Source organism: Mastigoproctus giganteus, chromosome 3 (genome assembly GCF_048544385.1).
Source record: "Mastigoproctus giganteus isolate SK-2022 chromosome 3, ASM4854438v1, whole genome shotgun sequence".
NCBI lineage: Eukaryota > Metazoa > Arthropoda > Arachnida > Uropygi > Thelyphonidae > Mastigoproctus > Mastigoproctus giganteus.
The window spans coordinates 157,906,378-157,930,406 of NC_143577.1; the positions used below are offsets into that span (position 1 = coordinate 157,906,378).

The 24,029-nt window shown below is 38.1% G+C and overlaps 1 protein-coding gene across 2 annotated transcripts in view; it reads right to left on the reverse strand.

Annotated features, from left to right (window-relative positions):
• LOC150088352 (inactive tyrosine-protein kinase 7-like) overlaps positions 1–24,029 on the reverse strand; it is a 376,615-nt gene that overhangs the window by 338,488 nt on the left and 14,098 nt on the right. The window contains exon 1 of one of the 2 annotated variants that reach the window (XM_090369464.1): positions 18,950–19,073. The exons of the other annotated variant lie outside the window; for it this stretch is intronic. The gene's annotated coding sequence lies outside the window, so the exon portion shown is untranslated. Of the gene's footprint in view, positions 1–18,949; positions 19,074–24,029 lie in introns of those variants that run through there. 2 annotated transcript variants of the gene reach the window in all.

Below are 24,029 nucleotides of genomic sequence, written 5' to 3' on the forward strand. Positions count from 1 at the left end.
AATTTTCTCTTTGACCTTTAAATTCTTAGCTACTTCGAATTCCAATATGAACTCTGATGTGGGCAACATTATATTTTAAAAACATTTCCCAGAGAAAGAGACCAGATGGGAAAAACGAAAGAAATTTTACCTTGGATTCACTTCGAGAAACAATTTCATTACTGTGTTACCAAACAGAACTCGCAGGGCGAAGTTCTGTTTGCTGCTAAGCCGGTTCTCTTGCTCCCTTGAGCTCTCCAATTTATTTGATCTGGCGCCCAACTCATTGTAGCTGCATTCAGGTAACATAATAATACCACAAACTCACATTTATTGACAGTATTTTCTTGGAAAGCAATGCTCTGCGGTGCACAGAGAATTAGAAGCTTTTAGAGTTTTGTGCGGGAAATGGTGGAATCTTATCCCGAGGGATAATCCGTCAAAAATGAGTACATTACTTGAGGGGAAAAAAATATGGGTTTATAGAAGCGCTGCTCCTATTATTGTTGATATGCCAGTCCCTGCTGTCACAATCGCTGCCATTCGGACCAGAAATTATTCTCATTAATTCAACTCACACTCGAAAAGTATTGAACTTGTTAAGACGTGCTCCGGAGAAGGACGAATAAGCAAAACTTAGTTGTGGACTCTGGAGCCAGAGATCTGGCTCACAGATGGGTCAAAAATATTCAAATATACATTGTGCAGACTCTAGATATTTTATCATGTCGTTTAATACCCTCCAGCCAGCGAGATTTGTTCTTGTTTTATTCTCCCACACGACCACTAAGTCAGAAGAATTTACATTAACTATTTTGACAATGAATACAATCATTAACCGCATTTTGCAGTCACGCGAATTTCACCCATGGTCCGTTCAAAGCGCGTGTGCTTCTGCACCTTCGTGCCTGACAATCCGGTTAGGATGGACCTCTTCCTGGATTGAACCGAAAATTAATAAACAGAAATAATAATAATATAATTGTTTCCATGCAACTCAGGTATGTTATACTGTATGCTTTTAATGGCGATATTAACCAATTTTTAAATAATCCAAGATGTACTACTTGTAGTTTAACTCATGTTCCGTGCACTGGTCAAAGATATGTACATTTATTCAGTTTGTTTTTTTTAATTAGAAGTTAGTTTTATTATTTTTTATAGCAACCATTGTCAATACCCGTCCAAATCCTTACTAATAATACTTTACAAATTAAGATTTTCTTTTTCAATTTAATAAAAAATAAAACAAATGTGTAAAAAACAGATAATGGTGGTCTTTGTGAAATTTGCTGAATTGAAAAATGGTCCACACAGTCAGAAAGGTTAAGAATCATAAACGTAGATTCAACAAATAAAATAACTGAAGCCATCCACGATGCTTTTCCTTTAGTGTCTGCAAATTCTAAAGGTCAGCTTGTTTGGTTAGCAGTTGAAAATCTGGAGTTTCTTTTTCGAAAAAAAAAAAGTAACCTGCTATCTGCATTAAGAAAAATCTTATTAAACTTAGCTAATCACAATATGTGAACACTAGGCTTACAATTCGGCAGACACGCTTCATTACTGAATAAGAAAAGAAGAGTCCGACTTCCATGTTATTTCTCCATACAGTTCCCTAGTACAGGAATCGGAAACCTTGATGGGGAGTGACAATTTCTCTGCGATTATTATTAATATTATTTTCTCTTTATTTCAGCAAAAGTCTTCTTTCATTTCTTTTGTATGTCTGACCGGCCAGAAGGGTTTATGAATGGCAAGATAACAATTATTTAAAATATTTTGGAGCTGTGGTTTTATACCTTTACAGAATTTTAAATCAAGTGAAAATATGATTAAGGGGACTAACACCGAGCTTGAGGAGATCATGAGAAGGACCAGGCGGTCCAGGAGAATGATGACGAAGAGCAGCCAACACATCCGAAAGCGGCCGTCGAGAGACTGACCACAACCCGGAAAGAAGGAGTTTCACAGAGCTCATCGAACAAAAGGATAAAGCGATAGAGAACCTGAAGGAATATTTCAAGAACACAGCGCCGATCTAGCATAAGGAAGATAGACAAGCGGAACACCCCGCTCAATCTCAACGAGGAGGCCACACCCACCTACCCAGACGGAAGAAACGAAGACAGAAAGAGGCAAAGAAGGCACTCCATGTCAGGCACTGCAATGACCTCCATCAAGACTACATAGATGAGAAGGCTTCCAACGCATGGCTCACCAGCCGAATGCTCTCTCCTGAGAGAGCAACATCCATGCTAGCCATTCAAGACCAGGTACTAAACACTACGAACTCGGAAAATACATCGGCAAATACTTCGGATGACAGATGACACACATGTCGACGATGCCACCTTACCCCCGAAACAATCCAGCACATCACCACGGGATGCAGGGTGATCGTCCAGGTGGGGTACACTCACAGACAAGACTAGCCTACCAGGATAATACACCAGAAGCTAGCGAAGAAATACCAGTTGGTCAAAAAAAGTATATCGTATTACTAGTACGAACCTCAGGCTATACCTGTCGTTCGTACTTGTAGTACGACTCCCTACCCATGCAAGCTGTACTGGGACCGCGCCGTAAAACCTGACAAGATGATCCCGTGCAACATACCGGACATAACCTTAATTAAAAATAAGGAAAAGACTACTTACCTGATCTACACAGCAGTGTTCAACACCAGCAACCTCCAGAAAGCCGACGAGGAAAAGGTGAGGAAGAAATACACAGACCTTAGAGAAGAGTCAAAGAGATGTGGCATATGGAACAAGCAACGATCAATCCGATCATCGCATAAACCAGTGGCATGGCGCAAAAGAGCCTATGTGGCCATCTCAGAAGAATAAACAGAAAATTTATGTTTGTTGATCTTCAATGATGCGTTATGCGTATTACACTATTATTATAAAAATATGACTTTATTATGCTGGCCTAAAAATTCTTTTAGTTACTATCTATTATATATTACATCATAAGGTATACAGTATAATATGTAATATTATTACATAATATGCATATTACACGTATAGTGACAGTGTATATCATTACCATCCTAAATGATATAATGATATATATAATCCTAAAGTCCTTTTTTTTGTATATTGTAAAGTGCACTATACAACGCCTAATTGGTAAGGACGGCATTAACGAGTCTTCCGGTATGATTTGGTTTCATCTTAATACAGGCTTGCTAATATAATAATTGCTATTTCGAGAACTGTCTTCGAACAGCATCCATATTTCTAAATAATAGCGTACTTCTTTAACCGAATTAACTTTTAATCTTAATATTTCTTGGCTTAAGTACATTAGAAATACCTATACATAAAAAAAACTAGGCTTTCTCTTTCACTGCAAGCGCTATATTTCTTCTGAATAACAGTTTACTTTATAATTCTCACTAAAACCGCATATCTTTCCCACATCTGGATTGGTGCCCTCAAAAATCTGAAAATCTCTATTCAGAACACTCACAAATACGAACTCACCCATTTCTGACTTTTGGTTTCTGCTGCATGTTTTTTATTCGCATATTTCCATGAGTACCATTCTTCGGAACTGTGATCTGTCCACCTCATTCCTCCACCATTGTCCAAAGACCGAGTATACCAACTACTTAGGATTCATTCACGATAAACCTGCAAACTCACCAAACTAAATTTTCTTCCTCTTCATTTATTCCCTCTCTTATTCTTTGGAGTAACTTTCTTGCGTATACATTTCCAGAAAATTACAAATTGCAGAAAACTGAACTCCAATACCAACAACTTTCTTTTAGTTTGGCAACCCATTCACGGTATTAGTGAAGAATTGTTTCAAAAATAAAAAATAATAAATTAAATTAAAAAGTTAAAGCCTTTTTAATTTTTCGAAAGAATGGGTCGCTTGTCCTGATTTATTCTTCTAAAAGAATTACTAAGAATCCACTGTGGGAAAGGAAGGACAGCCCTTCTTTACCCAACAGGATTTGCAAAGTAAAAAGATGCGACTTTCACGAGAAGTTGTCAGTAGCAGCTTCTTATTTCTTTTGAACAACTTTTGAGCACAAGATAAAATGACGGTTTAATAAGATGTCATTCAAATCTCACGGGACGAATGCCTCCATATGCTGCGTTGCATAGCACTCGTTCTCTTTGGCAGCTCGTGACCTCACCGCGATACTGAGTGACAAACAGCGGCGAAGAAAGACAAGCTGTTCGTTCTTCGATGACGTCACACGGTCGTTTAGCCACATATTGAAAGGAGTATTCCGCGTAACGGCTCGTGAGAGGGAAGGAATATGAGCTGTAGCTGGGGGAAAGCCAGAAGCACGTGGGAAGGTAATTTAGGAGACTTTCTTTGGTTTCCTCTTTCATGCAGCTGGTGATAAGTGGGAGTTTTCACAACGACCAGTGGTCCCATTAAGAAAACACGGGGTTCATGAGACCGTGCGTACACTGATTTCTTGTCCTTCGCGTAACTGAGACAAGAACGTGGTTAGATGGTATTCCAAATGTATAAACTTCATCAGAAAACTAGCTGTATTATCGTTTGATCAAACTCAGTTTACCAACAACTAAAGAAGACATCTTATCATCAAGAATCGTATTTAACATTACCATAAAGCAGCTCTCAAGAAAATACTGCTGACTAAATACGCTGCATATATTAAGGAAATACTAGCCCAAGTCTTGGGCAAAAGGAAAAAGAAGTTATCAATAAAATACGTTAAGACTGCCTTCTCCAAGTTGTAAGATCCATTTCGCTGTACTACGTTTATTACTAATGAAAATTTCATTTTAATGAATGCCACTGAAAATCATTTGAAAAGAACCATTATTCGTTTAAATAAATTTTTCTGCGCTTTTCTAAAATACAGGGTGTCCCTTAAATATGTGTAATAAATTGTAGGGAGTGTTTTATGAACCAAAATAATGAAATATTGTTATATAAGCATGGTTCGGATATGCTTCATTAACAAACTGAAGCCTATTCAAAAATTTTTCTAAGCAACAGTAGAATTTCGTTTCAAAAGTAAGTTATGCAATGGGACACATTTGAAGGAAACTGGAGAAAGATTAAAGATGAGAATGTCTAATTTCTTTTTATCGTTACTTTTTTTCCCCATTCAACAACAAATCAAATCATGGACATCGTATTTACAGTGATAGTGAGTTGACCATATGCAGTAGCATGTGGAATCACTATAACGACACATTCATTACCAACCAGTATCCTTCGCGGCCCATATTAGAAAACAATGTACTTCATCGAGGTTCACATTCCCCTTTTTGGTGTAAAATTAATAAAAAGCTAAGTCAATATAACGATAACATATTTTAACAGATGATAAAAGTGATTCAAGAAAAGAGGATATGGTACAACCAAATATGAATTTTATCCTCTTGGTAAAAATGTAGCTAGGAAGGCACACAGTGTCCTGTCTGTGATTTATATGGTCTTTGCAAGTAAGGAGCAGGATGTCGTTGTCCCTCAAGGCGATGGTAATCCCACATTTAGAATACAGTACTGTACTATGTTCAGGTCTGGAGACTACATCTCAAGAATTAGTGAACTTCTAGCGAAGGGCACCATGATTGGTGAGGAACAACATATGAAGACGGTTTAGAATGTGCGATTGCAATTAACCATCTTGGAGAGAACCTGACCAGTACTTATATAAAGCCCCAAAGGATACCAGTAAAGTGAATGCGGGTGGTATATTTTCGCTGGCAGGAGGGACAAGGACCATGACATGTTAGGGAGTGATATAAGGATGGGTCTCGTAACGATTATCTTTGTACAGTGTATTACGGATAATTGCAATAAATTAACTGCTACTAGCCATTTTAATGCTAATACTGTACTAACAAAATCCAATTCGTTTTTCCTCATGCACCACAGATTGATTGATTTTTTTCTTCTAACAATTGAATAGCGGAGCACAGGCATATCCTAAGTGTTTCAGAAGTACATTTTGAATATTAAAAATCAGAGCAATTCCAAAAGCAGGAAATTCTTGGAACCCTAGATTCAATTCATTTTTCTAGAGATCTCTGTTTGATAAATGCTATGATCGAAATCAAACCACTGCTGCCTCAGACTCTCTTCTATTAGATACTTCTGCCGTTTACTAAATCACAATTTCTTAAATTTTCTGAACTCGATTAATTCTATGCACCATAGATTGTGAACAACACGATCAGAATATGAATGCTGATTGAGGTGATGAGAGAGAGGCTAAAGTCAATGCAATCACCCCTCTGAAATTTTAAATGCATGTTTCCCAATAATAGCAAAAATACAGGAATGCATGGTTTTTTTTTTCATCTAACACCAGTAGGACCTATGAAAGGAAATTGACTTCTAAAATTATGCGTAATCAGCATAACCCACATAAGATAATGCTAGTTTAAGTACTATGGGCCCTGGAGCTCATATTTTTATAGGTATTAATTTAAGGTCGCAGGACCCTGAAACAATAATCGCGCAGTTACGGGGCCCCTGGAACAACTCTGCAGCTGCACCTTTGAGGGAAGAAAACATTTTAAATGGCGGTTTTGTTTCTGGAAAGCAAGTTACAAAATTATATTTCTGAACAAAGTGATGGACCCTCAGGTTATCTTCCTTTCTCCTGTTCAACTGTGTTGTATTGAAAAGCGGTGCGTATGTTCAATGGCCACGCCAGATCTTCCGTTACAGTAAACCAGCTGATCTGACAAACATTCGAGAGGCGCACTCGTGTTTACGCCTACTGCACATGACACGTGTAGTTTGTCGATGACAAATAGTGTAGTACTCCAGAAACTAAGCGAACACGTTATAATGGTGATCAAGATGTTTACTTTCCTTTTCATGCGCCATTATTTCAGCTATGTTTACAGAAATGATTGTTGACTCCGAGGACCAATGATCTACCTCTCAGTAATTAATACTAGGGTTTACAATCAAGAGCACAATATCAGCAACTGTCACAATCAGTTGCTAGAACTGATCTACGCATAAAGAAGCAAGGTTGTTTGTTTGTTGCTGTACACTCGGAGCCAGTGCAAACAAAGTGGTGTGGGGTTCCTTTTACATTCCAGACAAGGGTGGAGGGCTCTGTTTGCATCCAAAATTTTGATTTCTGCAGTGGTAGGTATAGTCCAGCAATTCATTTGATCGTTTTTTATCAGAAATATGTTTTAAAATAATATATATATATATATATTACCAAGAATAGTTAAGAAATTTCCTCTCTAAATATGTCCCAGTACACTAAATATGGTAACAGTTAATTCACCTAGTCCTAGTTCAATATGTATGAACGAAGTCCTTCAACAAAACAATATAGGCAGACACCAACTATGTAAATGTAATAGCTTGGTGTCTTCATCCACTTAGTTTTGTCATTCCACTGTCCAAAATTTTTCTGTCAGATAAATGCTCTGATTGAAATCAAACCGCAGCTACCTCATACATCCCTCTGCCACATATTCTGTCCTCAGGTTTACTTCAATAAGTCTAAGTCACCAAGAGGAATCGACATTAGTAAAAACAACATATGCTAAAATAACTGCTGACTGTTCAACTCAGGCGTGTAATCCTCAATATTTGGCTGTAATCACAAAAACAAAGCCTGCGTATAATTCCCAATCTCATGTGTCACATCGAAGATCGAAATAAAACAAGCCATCATCAGGAACCGCTAAAGTTCACATTTCAAGGAACTTCTTACACGCTTCCAGCCAAAAGTTATCAAACTCTGAATGAAATTAATGTAGCTAAATCTCAAATACTGAAGCAAAAATACACCACCACCACCATTGTTTCCACTGAAGTCCGCATTTTCGTTTCCAGACTGGGCCCTGCCACCAAATCGGAAGATCTTATTAACTTAACTCCTCTGACCGTGTGGTCGTCCCGAAGTATAAACAGAAAATTTATTTATAAGTTAAATACAGTTGTCTGCCCTTGGGAAAATGACTACTATTACAAACAAAAAAGTGCCGAGTCATCGTTCCCTCGTAGCAATGATTCTAGTCCAATTTTTCACAAACAGACTGCCAAGGAGCTCTTTAAATATTTCTCCAAATGCATAGCAGTTACTCTCCTCGCTTCATATGTCTGCTATGCTCGCTTTGCATCATAGAATCCCCACGTACCTAAATGTATACCTAAAGAATTGCAGGAGTATAGTTAGTAACCCGAAAAACTTCAGAGCAATTCAAGGTTGCCACCACATATCTACTTTTTTTTTTTTTTATTAACACACAACTGTATATACATTCTCAAGATATATTAATCAATTTATATACAATATTTATATACAGATTTTATATACATACTCTTATATATACTGTAGTCTTTCTGTACATTGATTGTGTGTGTCCTGATATGAAGGGTGGCTCCTAGACATAAGCCCATCTCCACCTTTTACTCCTGTGAAAACTCAGAACGTCTGCAAAACAGGCCTGAAAAAAGAGCGTTATGTCAGGCCATTTCGCCACCAGGGATTAACCAACACCTGGATCTACTGCCCAATCATTAATATATAGACATCTGCATATCTACAAATTATCGTTATTTACAATAAAACTAATAGAGCCTGCCGAAATATCTAGCCGTTATGACAACCTCTAGTCTCCATGGAATACTCTCCACCATTGTTTTTTTTTTTTTTTTTTTTGCTCTCCGATATTAGTATTAGTAATGGCCGCATGGTGCAAGAAAGCCTATGGCTTATGCTGCACCAGCCAAAAAAAAAAAAAAAAAAAAAAACCTCCGAATAGAACAATAAAAAAAATAATAAAATAAATAAAATAATAATAATTAATAAAAGAAAAGGAAATTAAACCTATCATCCTATGCGCGTCCCTGACCCGAAGGTACTGTCCAGATGACCTTTGAATTTCCCCAAACTGTAAGCCTCTACCACCCATGTAGGCAACTTATTCCAGTAATTTATAACTCGCGGGCTAAAATAAAACTTCCTGCAGTCCAATCTAAACATTTCCCCCCCGTAACTTGAATTTATGTCCCCCTAGTTCTAGCATCATTTATAATCTTGAAAATTTCGTCCTCATTCATTTTACTGATGCCTCTCAGAGCCTTAAACACCTCAATCAAATCTCCCCTAAGGTGTCTAGTTTCCAAACTCTGCAACCCACATATTCGAAGTCTTTTGCCGATCTCACCAGGCGAGTTACCCGTCTTTGCACCCTTTCAAGAAGAACAATGTCTTTCTTTAGGTGCGGTCTCCATACTTGAACACAGTATTCCAAGTGTGGTCTAACATAAGCCTTATATAATGGGATTATCACGTCCCTATCTCTACTTGCAAAAGTTCGGTAGATCATTGATAGGACACCATGGGCCTTCCTTGCAACCTTTTTATAATGCTCAGAGAATTTCATGTCTGACCGTATCGTAACACCCAAGTCCCTTTCCTCCAGTACTAGGTTTAGTTGAACTCCACCAAGTGAATAAGTTATTTTGGGATTACTGTTTCCCAGGTGTAATACCTTACACTTTGTTGGATTAAAGCATAGCTGCCATTTTTCTGATCATTCCTGAAGTCTATCTAGGTCACTCTGAAGAAGCTCAGCTTGACAGTGATCATTAACTACTCTTCCAATTTTAACATCAACTGCAAATTTAGACATCACGCCCTCTATCCCTTCATCGATGTCGTTTATGAAAATTAAAAACAACAGTGGTCTTAATACTGATCCTTGGGGAACTCCACTTCTTACATCAACCCAATCTGAGGGATAGCCATTTATCACAACCCTCTGCCTCCTGCTATCCATCTAAGGATTTTTCCAGTGATTTCAACCTTTTCCAGCTTATAAAGCAACCGCTCATGTGGGACTGAGTCAAATCTTTTTTCCTGAAATCTAAATAAAGAATGTCGAAATTATTCCCTAAATCCAGCTTGTGAATGACCCTTTCAAAATAGCGAACCAGATTTGTTAAACATGATTTTCCCTTTACAAAACTATGCTGAGTATCCTTGAGAATTTCAATTCGATCCAAATGATCCTGAATTCCACCCTTGATCATTGCCTCCATGTTTTCATGTTTTCCCTACTACTGAAGTCAGACTGACAGGTCGATAATTTCCCACTTCATATTTTTCAAACCAGCGAACAGTTCAGTTGTGTTTTTTTTTTTTTTTTGGGTAAAAGGTTAGCATTAGCAATAGTAGAGGCATATGATGCAAGAAAGCAACCTTATGCAGCATCAGCCCAAAAAAAAAGAAAAAAGAAATAATAAAAGAAAACCACTCCCATTTCACCCCTCCGTTCGTTCGAAATACCTGTCCAGCTGAGTCTTAAATTTATTTAGGCTATCAACTTCCACAACAAGTGATGGAAGTCTGTTCCACCAACCAACTAACTACCCGCTGGCTAAAGGCAAATTTCCGCACATCTATCCTACATCTGTCTTTCCTCAAATGAATTTATGCCCTCTCAAATGATTATTCTGAGCAAGAGGAAGAATCCCATCGGCATTGAGCATGCTCAAACCATTCAAGGCTTTATACACCTCTATCAGATCACCTCTCCGGTGCCTAGTCTCCAGACACTGTAATTTGCAAAACTGAAGCCTTTCTTCGTAAGAGCAACCCTTTGTTCCATTCACTGACCTTGTTGCCCTTCTCTGTACTCGTTCCAGCAGCTCTACATCCTTCTTGAAATGAGGCCTCAGGACCTGTATACAGTACTCAAGGTGTGGCCTGACCATTGCCTTATACAAGGGAATAATCACCTCCTTATCCCTGCTAGAAATATTCCTGTATATCATTGACAAGACACCATGAGCTACTCTTGCAGACTGTCTGCACTGCTCAGAGAACTTCATATCTGCCTGCACAATTACCCCCATGGCCTTTTCATTCTCTACCACTGTCAATGTAGTACCACAGAGTTGATACATTGCTCGGGGGTTGCTGTTCCCCATATGTAGTATTTACATTTGTCAATGTTAAACTTCATTTGCCACCTCTCAGCCCATCTGCTCAACCTTTCCAGATCCTGTTGCAACAGCATAGCGTCAGTAGTGTCCTTAACAACTCTGCCAATCTTTGTTTCGTCTGAAAACTTGGACATTAAGCTTGATATACCATGATCAATATCATTTATAAATACAGAAAACAACAATGGACCTAACACTGAACCCTGAGGGACTCCACTGATAACATTAGTCCACGATGAGCAGTGTCCATTGATTACCACTCTCTGTCTTCTTCCCCTCAACCACCCCTTTATCCATAGCAGCAATTTGCCTCCAATGCCACACTGCTCCAATTTGTGCAGCAGTCTTCCATGTGCAACAGTATCAAAAGCCTTTCTAAGATCCAAGTATATAATATCAAAGTTATTCCCTACATACAGTTCTTTTGTGACTGCATCATAGTATCCAATCAAATTGGTCCGGCAAGACTTTCCCTTAACAAAACCATGCTGTGTCCGAGCTATAACTGAAGTCTTGTCTAGGTGATCCTGCAATGCTTCTTTAACCAGTGCCTCCATTAATTTTCTTGGAACAGAAGTTAAAATCACAGGTCTATAATTACTTGTGTCAGCCTTTGATCCTCCTTTGTGAATTGGGGTCAGATTTGCACATATCCAGTCTATGGATACCTCCCCTGAGTCCAAAGAAGCTTTCATAATTATGGCTAAGGGTTTGCTTACTTCCTTTGCTGCTTCCTTTAATATAACTGGATAGATCCCATCCACCCCACGTGCCTTTTTTATGTTTATCCTCAACAATATCTTCTCTATTTTCCTCTCAGTTATTACAAAATCATCTAGCTCACTGCCAGAGTTTACTTCACCTCTAGCATTCCCCTTCCTGAATAACTCCTTATGTGTGAATGTAGATGCTAAAAACTCGATTAGTTTGTCAGCCACCTGAGCAGGATCCTCAACTGTTGAACCATCAATATCCAGTGGACCAATCTGATTCATCCCTTTCCTTTTTGAGTTTACATAGGTAAAGAACTCTTTTCTGTTTTTCTTTGCATCCTTTGCCAAGGATTTTTCATAATCTGCCTTTGCCTGGCTAATCTCTTTTGTGACTTGGTTACAGACCAGCTTATATCTATCATAGGCTTCATGTCACCCATTAATTTATATGTATCCCATGCATTTTTCTTCTCTGCCATATGTCTCATTAGTTCATCTGACATCCACTTAGGCCTAAACCTTGAACAATATTTCTTAGTTTGTATGTAAAGCCTAGTAGCTTCCAAGATATGTTCTTTGAATGCTTCCCATTTTGAATTTGCTGTTGGTAACATCATCAGTTGGTCCCACTGTATAGAATTTAAATACTGTCTCAGACCATCGTAGTCGCCTTTACGAAAGAAAAAAACCCTTCTCTTTACCCCTGATGGTAGTTACCTCTTTGAGTAAATCCCACTTCAGCACACTGTGATCACTGCCACCTAGTGGTTCCTTTATCTGCAGATTCTTAATGCATGAAGAATCAGTACTGATAATCAAATCAAGAGTATTGCTCCCTCTAGTTGCCTACCGAACATGCTGATTTAGAAAACAATCATCCAATAAATCCACAAAAGCCTTGCTAGTGTGTGAGTAACCAACCCACAAATTCCAGTCAATATCTGAGAAATTAAAATCCCCCATTATAAGATTCTCTGATTTACTGGCCCACTCTTAGGATTAGGATCAGGGCTCTGGACTCCTGTCAGTCCAACTTTTCGACTTTCATCCACAATCCAGTCCGTCATAACTCGAGCAATATGACATGGAAAATTCTCTGGCTGGTATGGGCCTTCCCCAACGAGCTATCACAACGTAGGTAACGCATTATTATCCAGGACGTCTAGAAAGACCTCAGCATTGCATTCGTGTTCAAAACAACAATGGTCGTAGGCCAAACAAAAAGCAGCCCCAGATCACGACGCTACGTCCGCTAAATTTCTCTATCGGGTGGTCTTTTCCCTCGGTCTTGTCCATAGGAAAGACAAGATCTTGGAAAGGGGAAGTAGTTACTATGCACTCAAGCGGAATATTTTGGGAAATTGCATCCAATTTTAAAAATGTTGAATCACTATACTGCCTTTTTCATCTTGGCAATTTGAAAGTTCTATTATTAGTTTATATTCCTCCTCCTTCAATGTAATAGTGACCTTCAGAATTGAAAAAGCTCACTGGAAGCTATTAACCCTCAGCATATACAATCTGCTGATTTGGCGATTTCGACTCTCGACATGCAAATTTGGGATCTTCATCACTATAGACCAGGATTCTCTTTAATATCCTTCACAGTTATGGTTTTGAACAAGTTTACAAATTTTCTAACAAGGATCAATGTCTGCTTTGATCATACATTTTCCTCTACCGAACCAGATGTTCGGAAAGACAACTCTGTATTCCGCTCTGATCATTCTCCACTCACCTTTAATGCCACTGTGACCTCTGAAAACTTCAGGTACAGCTGAAATTCTCCAAGGTTCGATATCAGGAAGAATGACTTGCCGCTGCTCAACCTAGTTCTCAGCAATATCGACATGCAATTATTCACTTCTACTGAAGACATTTATGTTTTTACTAATAAGATCCAGAGGAAATCTTATTAGTAAGAATTGTTATCTCCAACTCAGTTATCTACAATCTTGTCACTCAATTCAATTTGACGTTATGCTCTGCTGTCCGTATTGTTATAATACTGATTTAATTCAGAACTTTAAATTAAAGGACTTATTTAGGATGAAGTACCAGCAATCATGGCCTCCGTAGACGAGTGGTAAGCAGCGGAAGTACAGTAGCACATGCTCCTTGAGTAGACCAGGGTTCGAGCCCCTAACTGCTAAATACGGTCCATCTGCCAACCCAGTACGGGTTGGCAGATGGATCGTGGAAGATTATGGTCCATTTCCACTCAGCAGGAATTGTTGAGGAGGCTTCCATCCTGCAGTGGGTTGATAATGGCTGCAGTTTACTTTACTTTTTACTTTACCAGCAATCAGGTAAGATTCAATACTATCAAATATTCATTTAACTCCGCAAAGAAGTAAAAACGCTTATGCTACAGGCTTATAATAGTTACACCGAGTTTCAGGATAGCATAATAACTCACAAAGGCATAAGTCCTTTCTGGAACTTGAAGAAACAAAAGGATAAATCCATTAATAAAATACAACTTCATAATTCGAATGGAATTTTCTTATCTAATGAGTTCCAAATAGCTCAAGAATTTTTCAACCTTTTTGGAGATTCAAACTTACGATACTAAGCGATCTGCTTCATTTTCAGATTTTACGTCACTCAAAGATGATGTCTTCACGCAGATGATAACAACTTAAGCCTAGCATTGAAACATGAACAATAACTATAATAAAGGTCCTGACGCCATACCAACCTTATTTTGAAAAAGACTAGTATACTTCGTATTTTGAACTTATTTCTCAGACTGGGAGTTTCCCCGATGCATTTCAAGCAAGTTAACATAATTTAAGTCTTCAAAAATAAAAGTAACAACTGATTATTGTTCAGAATCGGTGATCAACTGTCTGATGTTGATTTTGATCACCGATCAGAATTAATATTACACTGCCTTGGAAACTATTTGATCACTAATTTTTAAATTTTTAATAGATATTATCAATATGTATATTGAATAAATATACATCTTAATAAGCCTCTAAAAATAGACGCTGTTTACACAGACATCTCTAAGGCGTTTGATAAAGCGCCTCACGAGCAACTAATTGAAAAACTGTAGTTATATGGTATCAGTGACCCATTACTCTCGTGGCTACGAAGCTGTATAATGCAACGTTCCCACAGTGTTATCATCAACCAAGTGAACTCGGACCCTTTTATTCCGCTAAGTGAAGTGCTTCAAGGTCCTTCCCCACTGCCCTCTGCTTTTCATTGCTTTTGTTAACAACCTTCCTTATTTCATCAACACCTCAGATGTTCAAGTATGCAGATGACCGAAAATCTATTCAACTGTCAAGGATATAACAGATTCTCAGCTGCGTCAGTGCCTCAATAAATTCTCTCTGTGATTATTACTGAACGGTCTGTCAGCTAACACCTCAAGTCAAGTGTCAAGTAATTTGTCATCTAACAGATCCTCATAACTAATAAATCCTGAATACACAATTAATTCAGTGGTCGCAGAAAGGTACGTCCAAGGCAACGACCTTGGAGTATTCTTCCCTAGCAATGTGAAATTTGATACCCATGTCCTTAAAATCACTAGCAAAGCATTCAGAGCGCTGGGATTTATCAGAAGGAACACATATAAATTTAAAAACCATAAATGTGCTGTCATTTTATATACAACCATAGTACTGCCAGTTTTTGAATTTGTCTCGCCGATTTCGGATTCCCATACCAAGAATTAAATTAACAAAACAGAAGCAGTCCAAAAATTTTTTTTCCCGTCATCTCACGCTTTGCAACGTTCTATTTCAACTATATATATATATATATTATGAATTGTGAATCACTTTCATGAACTGTGATTATTTTCATCTAACACTTCTAAGCGCCAGAAGTTTTGTTGGCAACTGACATCGAATCAAAAAAAAAAAAAAAAAAAAACTTAAGGAAATGCTGAAGTCGAAACCAAAAGGTAAGAGTTTTAGATCGCAATTAAAGTAATTTTTCCCTTTCGGCATAATTTAGTTACGAGTAAACATGTTATTTTAAAACTTCCATCAAATTATTAGTATTTGATAGCTCCCTTTGATAATGAAATATTTGAAAGTCTGCAAGTCATTATTTATCTTTCTCACCAAGCCCGCTATATCTTCTCAAGGACGATTCGGGGCATTCACTCCCCTTTCATTGTCGAATCGACCATTTTACTGACTTATTGCGTTGTCATACGACTCAAATGGAGCAATGAAGCACTTCAAGATCTCCAGTGATAAGACAGAAAGCACAAGAAAATTACCGTATTTAACGGTACAACGATCAAGTCACACGCGTGACCCACTGTACTCCCGAGCCCAGGAATGAAAACGACTCTAAATCCCTACAAAGGTTGGGCCCCCTAAATACAAGAAACAAGAATCCCTCCTTGATGTCCTTTTCTCCAACATTGATTCTCGCATCTGGGTCCAGTGAATTCTAGAATGAATCTTTCTGATAGCCTGCAGGCCACTGATTTATGCAACACGGTCAGCTTCACGTTCAATTGTAATATTGTAATTTTAATCTCTAAATCCTTTTATCCTGGACTACCGTTAACTTCAACTGTCATCTGCAAGTTGGTCCGGGATTTCGGTTCCCTAGGTGAAGAACATTACATTTATACGTATTAAACTTTACCTTACATTATTCAGACCATATTTTTACTCGGTTCAAATCATTAGAAGCAGCACGGCACGGTTGTGGTCGTTGATTATCCTTCCAAGCTTCAAATTATCAGCGTACGCTGACAGATTACCCTGTTTGTAATTAATTGGAAGATCGGCGCTACATGATTATTCATCATATGGGAAAGAATTAATAAAGCCACAATAATATAACGCGTGATAAATTGTTTTTCGAATATAACAAAGGTGGTACGACGCAAGTTATTACAAAAATTGAAGTAGTTTCTTGAAATAACGCTATTCTGAGTTTTTTTTTTTTTTTTTTTTTACAATTGACCGTCTAGGGACGCTGTTGTCCTTCCAGTGACAGTACTGTACTTGGGCTCAGGCTCTAGAAACAACTACATTTGGCCAGCCACGTAGTCAACCTGAATTAACTAATGAAAGTTTTAATCCATTAACATCATCTACTAGGCAAATCCGTTATCCATAAAAAAACTCGAGGTAAGTTTCGGAATTATTTTGTCCCATCATCAGAGAGGTAACCCTTTTAGCAACATCGAGTTTTTAATGATGATTTTTCATAATTTCATAAATAATGTATAATTACTATTTATTTATTATTATTAACTCACGAGGATCCTTGCAAACGTAGATTTTTACTAAAATCCAGAAGGAAATGCATTGAAAAATGTTGAAGGAATACTGTACTAGTTTGTGGTATGTATGGTGAAGTGGAAAAGGAGGCGTGAAGAAAATAAATCTTGAAGACCCACAGATACTTTAAAGTGAGGTGATGGAGGCTTGGCAAAGAGTGATACGACTGCTGGAGAGGATGGAATAGTGACATAATACCTAAAATTCTTGGGTGAAAATGGCATCGAGGCTCTGACACGTCTACTCAACAAAGTTTATGACTCAGGAAAGATTCCTCAGGATTGGTTGAAATCAACTTTCATACCATTACCAAAAAAAGTCAAATGCAAAGAATTGTGCAGATTATCGAACAATCAGCCTCATGAGTCATACATTAAAGATATTTTTAAGAATACTCTATCTTCGCATCAAGGATAAATGTGAAAAGGAACAGGAAAGACTCAGTTTGGATTTAGGAAGGGGGTAGGTACTAGAAAAGCTAGGTTCAGTCTTTTGGTATTAATAGAAAGATGTCTGGAAATGCAACAAGATGTCTATGCTTGTTTCACAGACAATGAAAAAGCATTTGACAAAGTTCAACATAGAAAATTGTTTGCTATTCTGCACAAGATAAGCCTAGACAGCAAAGACGTCCAGATAATCGAGAATCTGTACTATAATCAGTGTGCTATGGTGAGAGTGGAAGATGAGCTGACAGTAGAAATTATAATAAAGAGAGGTGTTCGACAGGGGTGCATTCTATCTCCATTACTGTTCAATCTCTATTCTGAAAAAAATATGAAGGAGACATTGGAAGATAGAGCAGATGGAATTGTTTTAAATGGAGTAGCCATCAATGATGATACAGTTATCATTGTAGGAAGTGATTCTAATCTTCAAACACTCATGGAAATAGTTAATGCAAAAAGTAATAAGATGGGTTTTCGGATAAATCCCAGTAAGACTGAATAGATGGTAGTGCCCCAAGAATTATACAAATCTCACACTTATTATCAATGGGAGACTGATTGAAGAAGTTAACAGTTATGTCTATTTAGGAAGAGAAATTAATGACAAAGGAGATGATTCAACTGAAATTAAAAGAAGAGTTTAAATAGGAAGATCGGCCTTTTGCAAAATAAAAGGTGTTTTATGTAATCTGCAGTTGGGTCTAAATCTTCGACTAAGAGTAATGGAGTGCTACATCTGGTCCACATTACTCTCTATGGTCCCGAGACTTGGACATTAAAAAAGGCAACGATTAAGAAAATGGAAGCATTCGAGATGTATATGTATAGAAGAATATCACGCATTCCATGGACAGCTAAAGTTACAAAATTGAGATCAGTGAGCAGAGAAAGGATATTGCTGTGTCTAATCAAGAAACGAAAAACTTCTTTTTTTTTGTCCCATTATGAGACATCAAGAAGAATATGCGGTGCCACAAATCATTCTGACTGGAAGAATTAATGATGAGAGGAAGAAGAAGAAGAATTTCATGGCTGGATAATTTGAAGGAATGGACAGGCAAAACTTTGGACAGCATTTGTTGCTGTCCATGGACGTTAACCCCAGATGGGACGGCAATCTATGATGATGGTGGTGGTGAAGTGAACACAATTCCTTTCATATATTATCACAATTAATTAGCAATTAACTGACTGGTGTAAAAGGTAATTAGTTATTTACTTTTCAATTTTATAAATTGCTGGAAATGGAAAAATTCAGTTTAAGAAAAAAAGTGACTTTTTTCCTTAAAAAGCAGAGAACTTGCTTCTTTTGCAGTGATTATTCCTTATATATTTTGTTACTCCGACCTTTATAGAACATCATCAGCGAGAATGGGTAGTTTAATTCGACTATCGTGAATTACAGAGTGTAACAGCGCATGCTTAAATGTATCTTACGTATCTAAAAGTTATTAAGACCGCCCCCGCCTCTAGCGTCAGCTGCCCAGGGATTAATTTTTCTCGTGGAGTATATCTAGACCAGAGTAAATAAATTAATAACGTAGGATAAAGTGTTTTTTTTTTTCTTTTAAACATATATTTCATAATTACACGGTACCTGTTTATTCATTTATCCTTTGTGAGTAATTAGATGCATATAATTTTGAGAAATGCTCCCAAATTAGCGCACAAAGACAGCATTTGTGTGGTACCGCTTTATGGCTGCAAAGCTGGCCCTCCGATTCACATAATGGCACTCTGTTTGAAAGTATTCGGAGGCGACTGAGATAAGTGTTGTTTTATGGATTACAGCTGAGCACTGCTACACGCTGGTTGCTATGAGTTGTTTTACTGCTGAGACTAAACATCTTATCACTTGTGACTAAATCAGTCATCAGAACAGAACTCATGCGCCATCAGCCACGTCTCTCTCTCTCTCTCTCTCTCTCTCTCTCAGGTATATCTGGAGGTTGCTTCTGGCGCCACCTACACTTATACTGCGAACGCGGGAGAATGAACTAAAAAGAGTGCATTCATTTAATTGATTAGTTTTCTCTCGCTATTCACGAGGCGACGCCATCTCGTCGTCGACTCGTGAATTGTGCGATTATTCGCATCGATGCTTATTTTATGGGTTTTCCGCCAGAATGAGCTGCTCACTCTCGATGGTTTCCTGCACTGGCAAACAGAAAGTAGTATACTTTATATAAAGGAAAGTTAAGTAACAGTATGCACTTCCTCCGCTTTATGCTGAATCGCATTTCTCTGAGACACTGCGTTAATCTTCAGGGATGTCACCGAGTCTTCTTTCTGCACTAAACAGCAGGCCGCGGGTTTCCTCACTGTCCGCACAAAATTTTCATTGTGGTTGCTTTTGTTTTTCTTCTGATCAATGTGTTTATCCAAAGGAATTCATTTTTTTTTTTTTTTGTACCATAAAACTGCAGCCCTTATCCACCCACTGCAGGATGGAAGCCTCCTCAACAATTCGTGCTGAGGGAAATGGACCATAATCTGCCTCGCTGGTCCAGTGTGGGTTGGCGAATCGACCGTATTTAGTAGTCAGGGGCTTGAACCCCGGTCTACTCAAAGAGCGTGTGCTACTTCACTCCCGCTCTTGACCACTCGGTTGCGGAGTATCATACACCACCCCAACACCCAGAAGATTAAAAAAAAAAAAAAAAGACAGCGGAATAGTGTAAAAGATCATGTTTTTTTTTTTTTTTTTAAGCGATGGGTATCTGTTCTACCAATTCAAATATCCAACTTGTTTTGTCGTAGTACTTGGATGTTAGAGACATGGCATTTCATTGATCACGAAAAAAAACTATTAATTCAATAGCGTTTGGATGGACTTAAATGTTTGTTGTTGTTGTTTTGGTTTTTAGGAGCATTAGCAACTAAGGCCATATTGCTCCGGGATATACGGTGGTCATTCCCTGACCTTTCCGCATCCTCCATATTTGGTGGTGACGGGCTCGAACCCCGGTCTAATCAAGAAGCGTGTACTATGCACTGCTGCTCCTTCCCACCTGGCTACGGAGGCGCCTGGACTTAAATGTAATTACTATTAACATTTATAGATCTGGATCCTCTGGAACGGACACCAGTTTGGTAAACGCTGACCTATGGGTTTTTCTCCCCAAGTAGGTATCTATCCAGCTGACTTTTCAATTTCCCCAGGCCAACTTCAACTACCCAAAAGAAGTATCTTATTCCAATAATTAACAATTCACTGGATAAAAGAAAACTTCCTTTTATCCAGTGGTTTAATCGGGTCTAAACCTCTTTCCCCATAATTTAAATTAATGGTTCGATTCTAAAATCATCTTAACGGTGAAAATTTCACTCTTCATTCATTTTACTGTCCCCTCTCAGAGTCTTATAGACCTCAAATACCTCCACAAGATGCCTAATTAACCATCTCCGTACCCTAAATATTCAAAGTCTTTCCTCATGCGGGCTCCCTTTTGTTAATCCTACCAGGCGGTTTGCCCCATGAGATCGGCAATTATCGGTCTTTGGATCCTTTTGAGAAGCTCAATATCATTTTTAGGTGCAGTCTCCGTATCTGAACACAGTATTCCAAGTGCAGTCTTACAATTGCCTTACACAGTAGAATTATGATCTCCCTATATCTACAAGAAAATGTTAAAAATCATCGATAGGACACCATGGATTCTCTCTGCCTACCTATTTACATTGCTCAAAGAACTTCATGCTCGCTCGTTTCGCGATTCCCACATCCCTTTCTTCCTCCACTGTTTTTAATAAACCCCACCAAGTGTATGTTATTTTGGGTTGCTATTAGCTAAGGGCAAGACTTTACAGTTTGCCGCATTAAAATATAAAAAATGTTAGTTAATATATGCAGCGAGTTACATTTCAGGCGTGCTCGATTTCTTTTCTTAAATTAAATCATTATTCTTTTATTTTTCTGCGATTAATAGAAGTGAAAACTAAATATAGTTATCTCCTTATCAATTAATTACTAATGTTTTTTGTTTTTTTTAAATTAAAACCAATACAGACAAAAACTGTGGCTTAAATACAACTGTACTGGAAAGCTACAACTGTAAAATTGAAATAATCGTACATAAAATCATGTGTTGTGTATTTTCACGAATCCAACGTATCGTTTTGCATTTACAAGCTCAGTTCAAATAAATAACTCAAAAAATCATATTTTTACAAATCATTTTAAAGATAATTAATAAACATAGCAAATAAAATAAAAAGACACCAAAGGTAAATAAAAAATGATTATCCCAGATAAGTTCCCAAGTTATATCTGGATCAAAGAATTTAAAAATCATATAGCAAATATCATCGAAATTAATTGAATACACCAACAGAACGGCAAACGCCATTCAAAACAATTTTCTGTATTGATTTATTTTGGCCTACAAAAGTCATCTGTGGAGGGACTAAATAGTGTACTTTTTTTCTGATTTGATTAATTCTACACGTTTTATTTACTCTAAAGATAATAACTTCAAGCTCTTACATCTACAGATTTTAGCAAGCATCTCATTTTCGAAAATAAACATCTGAAATGAAGACAGCTATCAGAATATGAATCCCCTGCTAGCGTAGCTTTTACTCAGTACTGCGACCTTAGGTGTTTCCAGATGACATCTACCCTTTACCACCCATTAATAAATGAACAACAATTCGCCTTGCTCAAGCCAAAGTGCAACGCAAGAAGCGTTTTCAATTAACATACTTACACCCGAAATTCCAAACTCGAACTGGGTTGGTTATATCAAAGGCCAACGAGGCGGGTGATGACCCCCCACCCCGAGGATTAAACAGGCACTTATTGGGCCAACTGAATGTACTGCTCCAACTAAATAATATATAAGCGAAGTTTAGGATAAGCGATCCATCTCGAAGGATACCAATCTCAGAGCGGTAACTGCGGCTGTTGGCCCATCCTCTGGGTTATTCACCTCGCGATCAATCATAATTACGCCCTGTTTGTATTGCTTTAAGTTGTCGTTGGTTTGTGAAGTCTCTCCACCCTACTTTCTTCTCGGCAATGAAATTTTACTGCATTTGTTAGGCGATCTCATCTGACTGTAATCGATCTCATTTGACGACCACATTTATGGGATTAGGGCAACTGTAAAAAAGGAAATGGTAGCGACTGATGGAGATTTTTTTTTCTTGGCATTAATATCCTCCGTTTGCAATATCACTCTAGGATTATAATTCTGGATTTAACAGGCTATCTGGGGGAAGGTTTGTTTGTTTGTTTGTTTGTTTGTTTCGGGATTTATTGGGCGCATCGGCAACTATGACCATAGTGCGCCATACATATGATAATTATGCATGCTATTTCTTTTCACTTACAGAAAATGGAAAAAGAAATCAGAAAATAATTTTTTTCCCTAACTAAAGGAGGTGATATACTTTAATCATCTTCAGAAAGTTATATATGCTTGAGACATTTGTTTCATTGTTTAAAAGTGAGGTAAGTGTAAGATCTTTTGTCGTGGCTGAAGTGCAAAGAATCTGGCGTTCTCTTGTATATTTTGTGCATTCGACCAGAATGTGTTTCACTGAGAGCAGTGTATTACAGTGATGACATTGAGGGGGTATTTCTCCTCTTAAAAGATAACCATGAGTGATATTTGTGTGCCCTATTCGCAGTCGAGCCAATATTACCTCTTGATGTCGGATTGAATTAAAGCTGGAAGGCCATCGCTCGAGGTTTGGCTTGATACTTCGAAGTTTATTATTAGGTTGATTTTCCCATGATAACTGCCATTGGCACATGCATTTTTCCTGGATTATTGGTCGATAGTCTTGATGAGGCACTTTCCATTTTTTCTCGGGTGGTAGGTGAGCTGATTTGGCAGCATTGTCCGCTAGTTCGTTTCCAGGAATTCCAATATGTCCTGGGACCCAGCAGAAATGTATGTTTTTTCCAAGTTCTGATAAGCTATGTAAAGAGCTGACTATTCTTTTCACGACTGGGTGGGTGATGTTCATGGTGTTTTTTAGTGCTTGGAGTGCACTTAAAGAATCTGTGAAAATTATACTGTTGTTAATATCAGAGGACTCGATATGGTTCAGTGCAACCTGAATTGCTATTAGTTCGGCGGAAAATATACCGAACTCAGGTGATAACTGATAAGCTAATGTGATGTTTGGAAAAACTGCGGCGATTCCAACGTGGACATCATTCTTTGATCCATCCGTATGTACTATGGAAAAGCTGGGAAACTGGTCTACTACTGCATGGTATAGTTGCGAGAAGTTTTCTCTATGCAAAGTAGATTTATTCCATTCATGCAGATGTAAGTCACATGAGGGTGGAATGATATTCCAAGGAGCAAGAGAGGATGGGAGGCTATGTGCCACATTGTCTAAGGTTAGATTTAGTTCTTCTAAGAGGTGTTCTATTCTCATACCCAAAGGACGATTAGCATTAGGGCGGTTTTGGTATAACCTACTGTGCTGTGATGTGAAAAGTATAGGCCAGTTCGGGTGTTCTGGCATAGATCTAATTTTATAGGCATAACGTAGTATCAGTTGTTGTCGCCTGATTGAGAGAGGTGGTTCGTGTGCTTCAGCATATAAGCTATGTATTGGTGACGTGCGATATGCCCCTAAAGCAACGCGTATTCCACTATGATGGATAGGGTCAAGCCAGCGAAGGGCACTAGGTCTTGCTGAACTATAGACTGGTG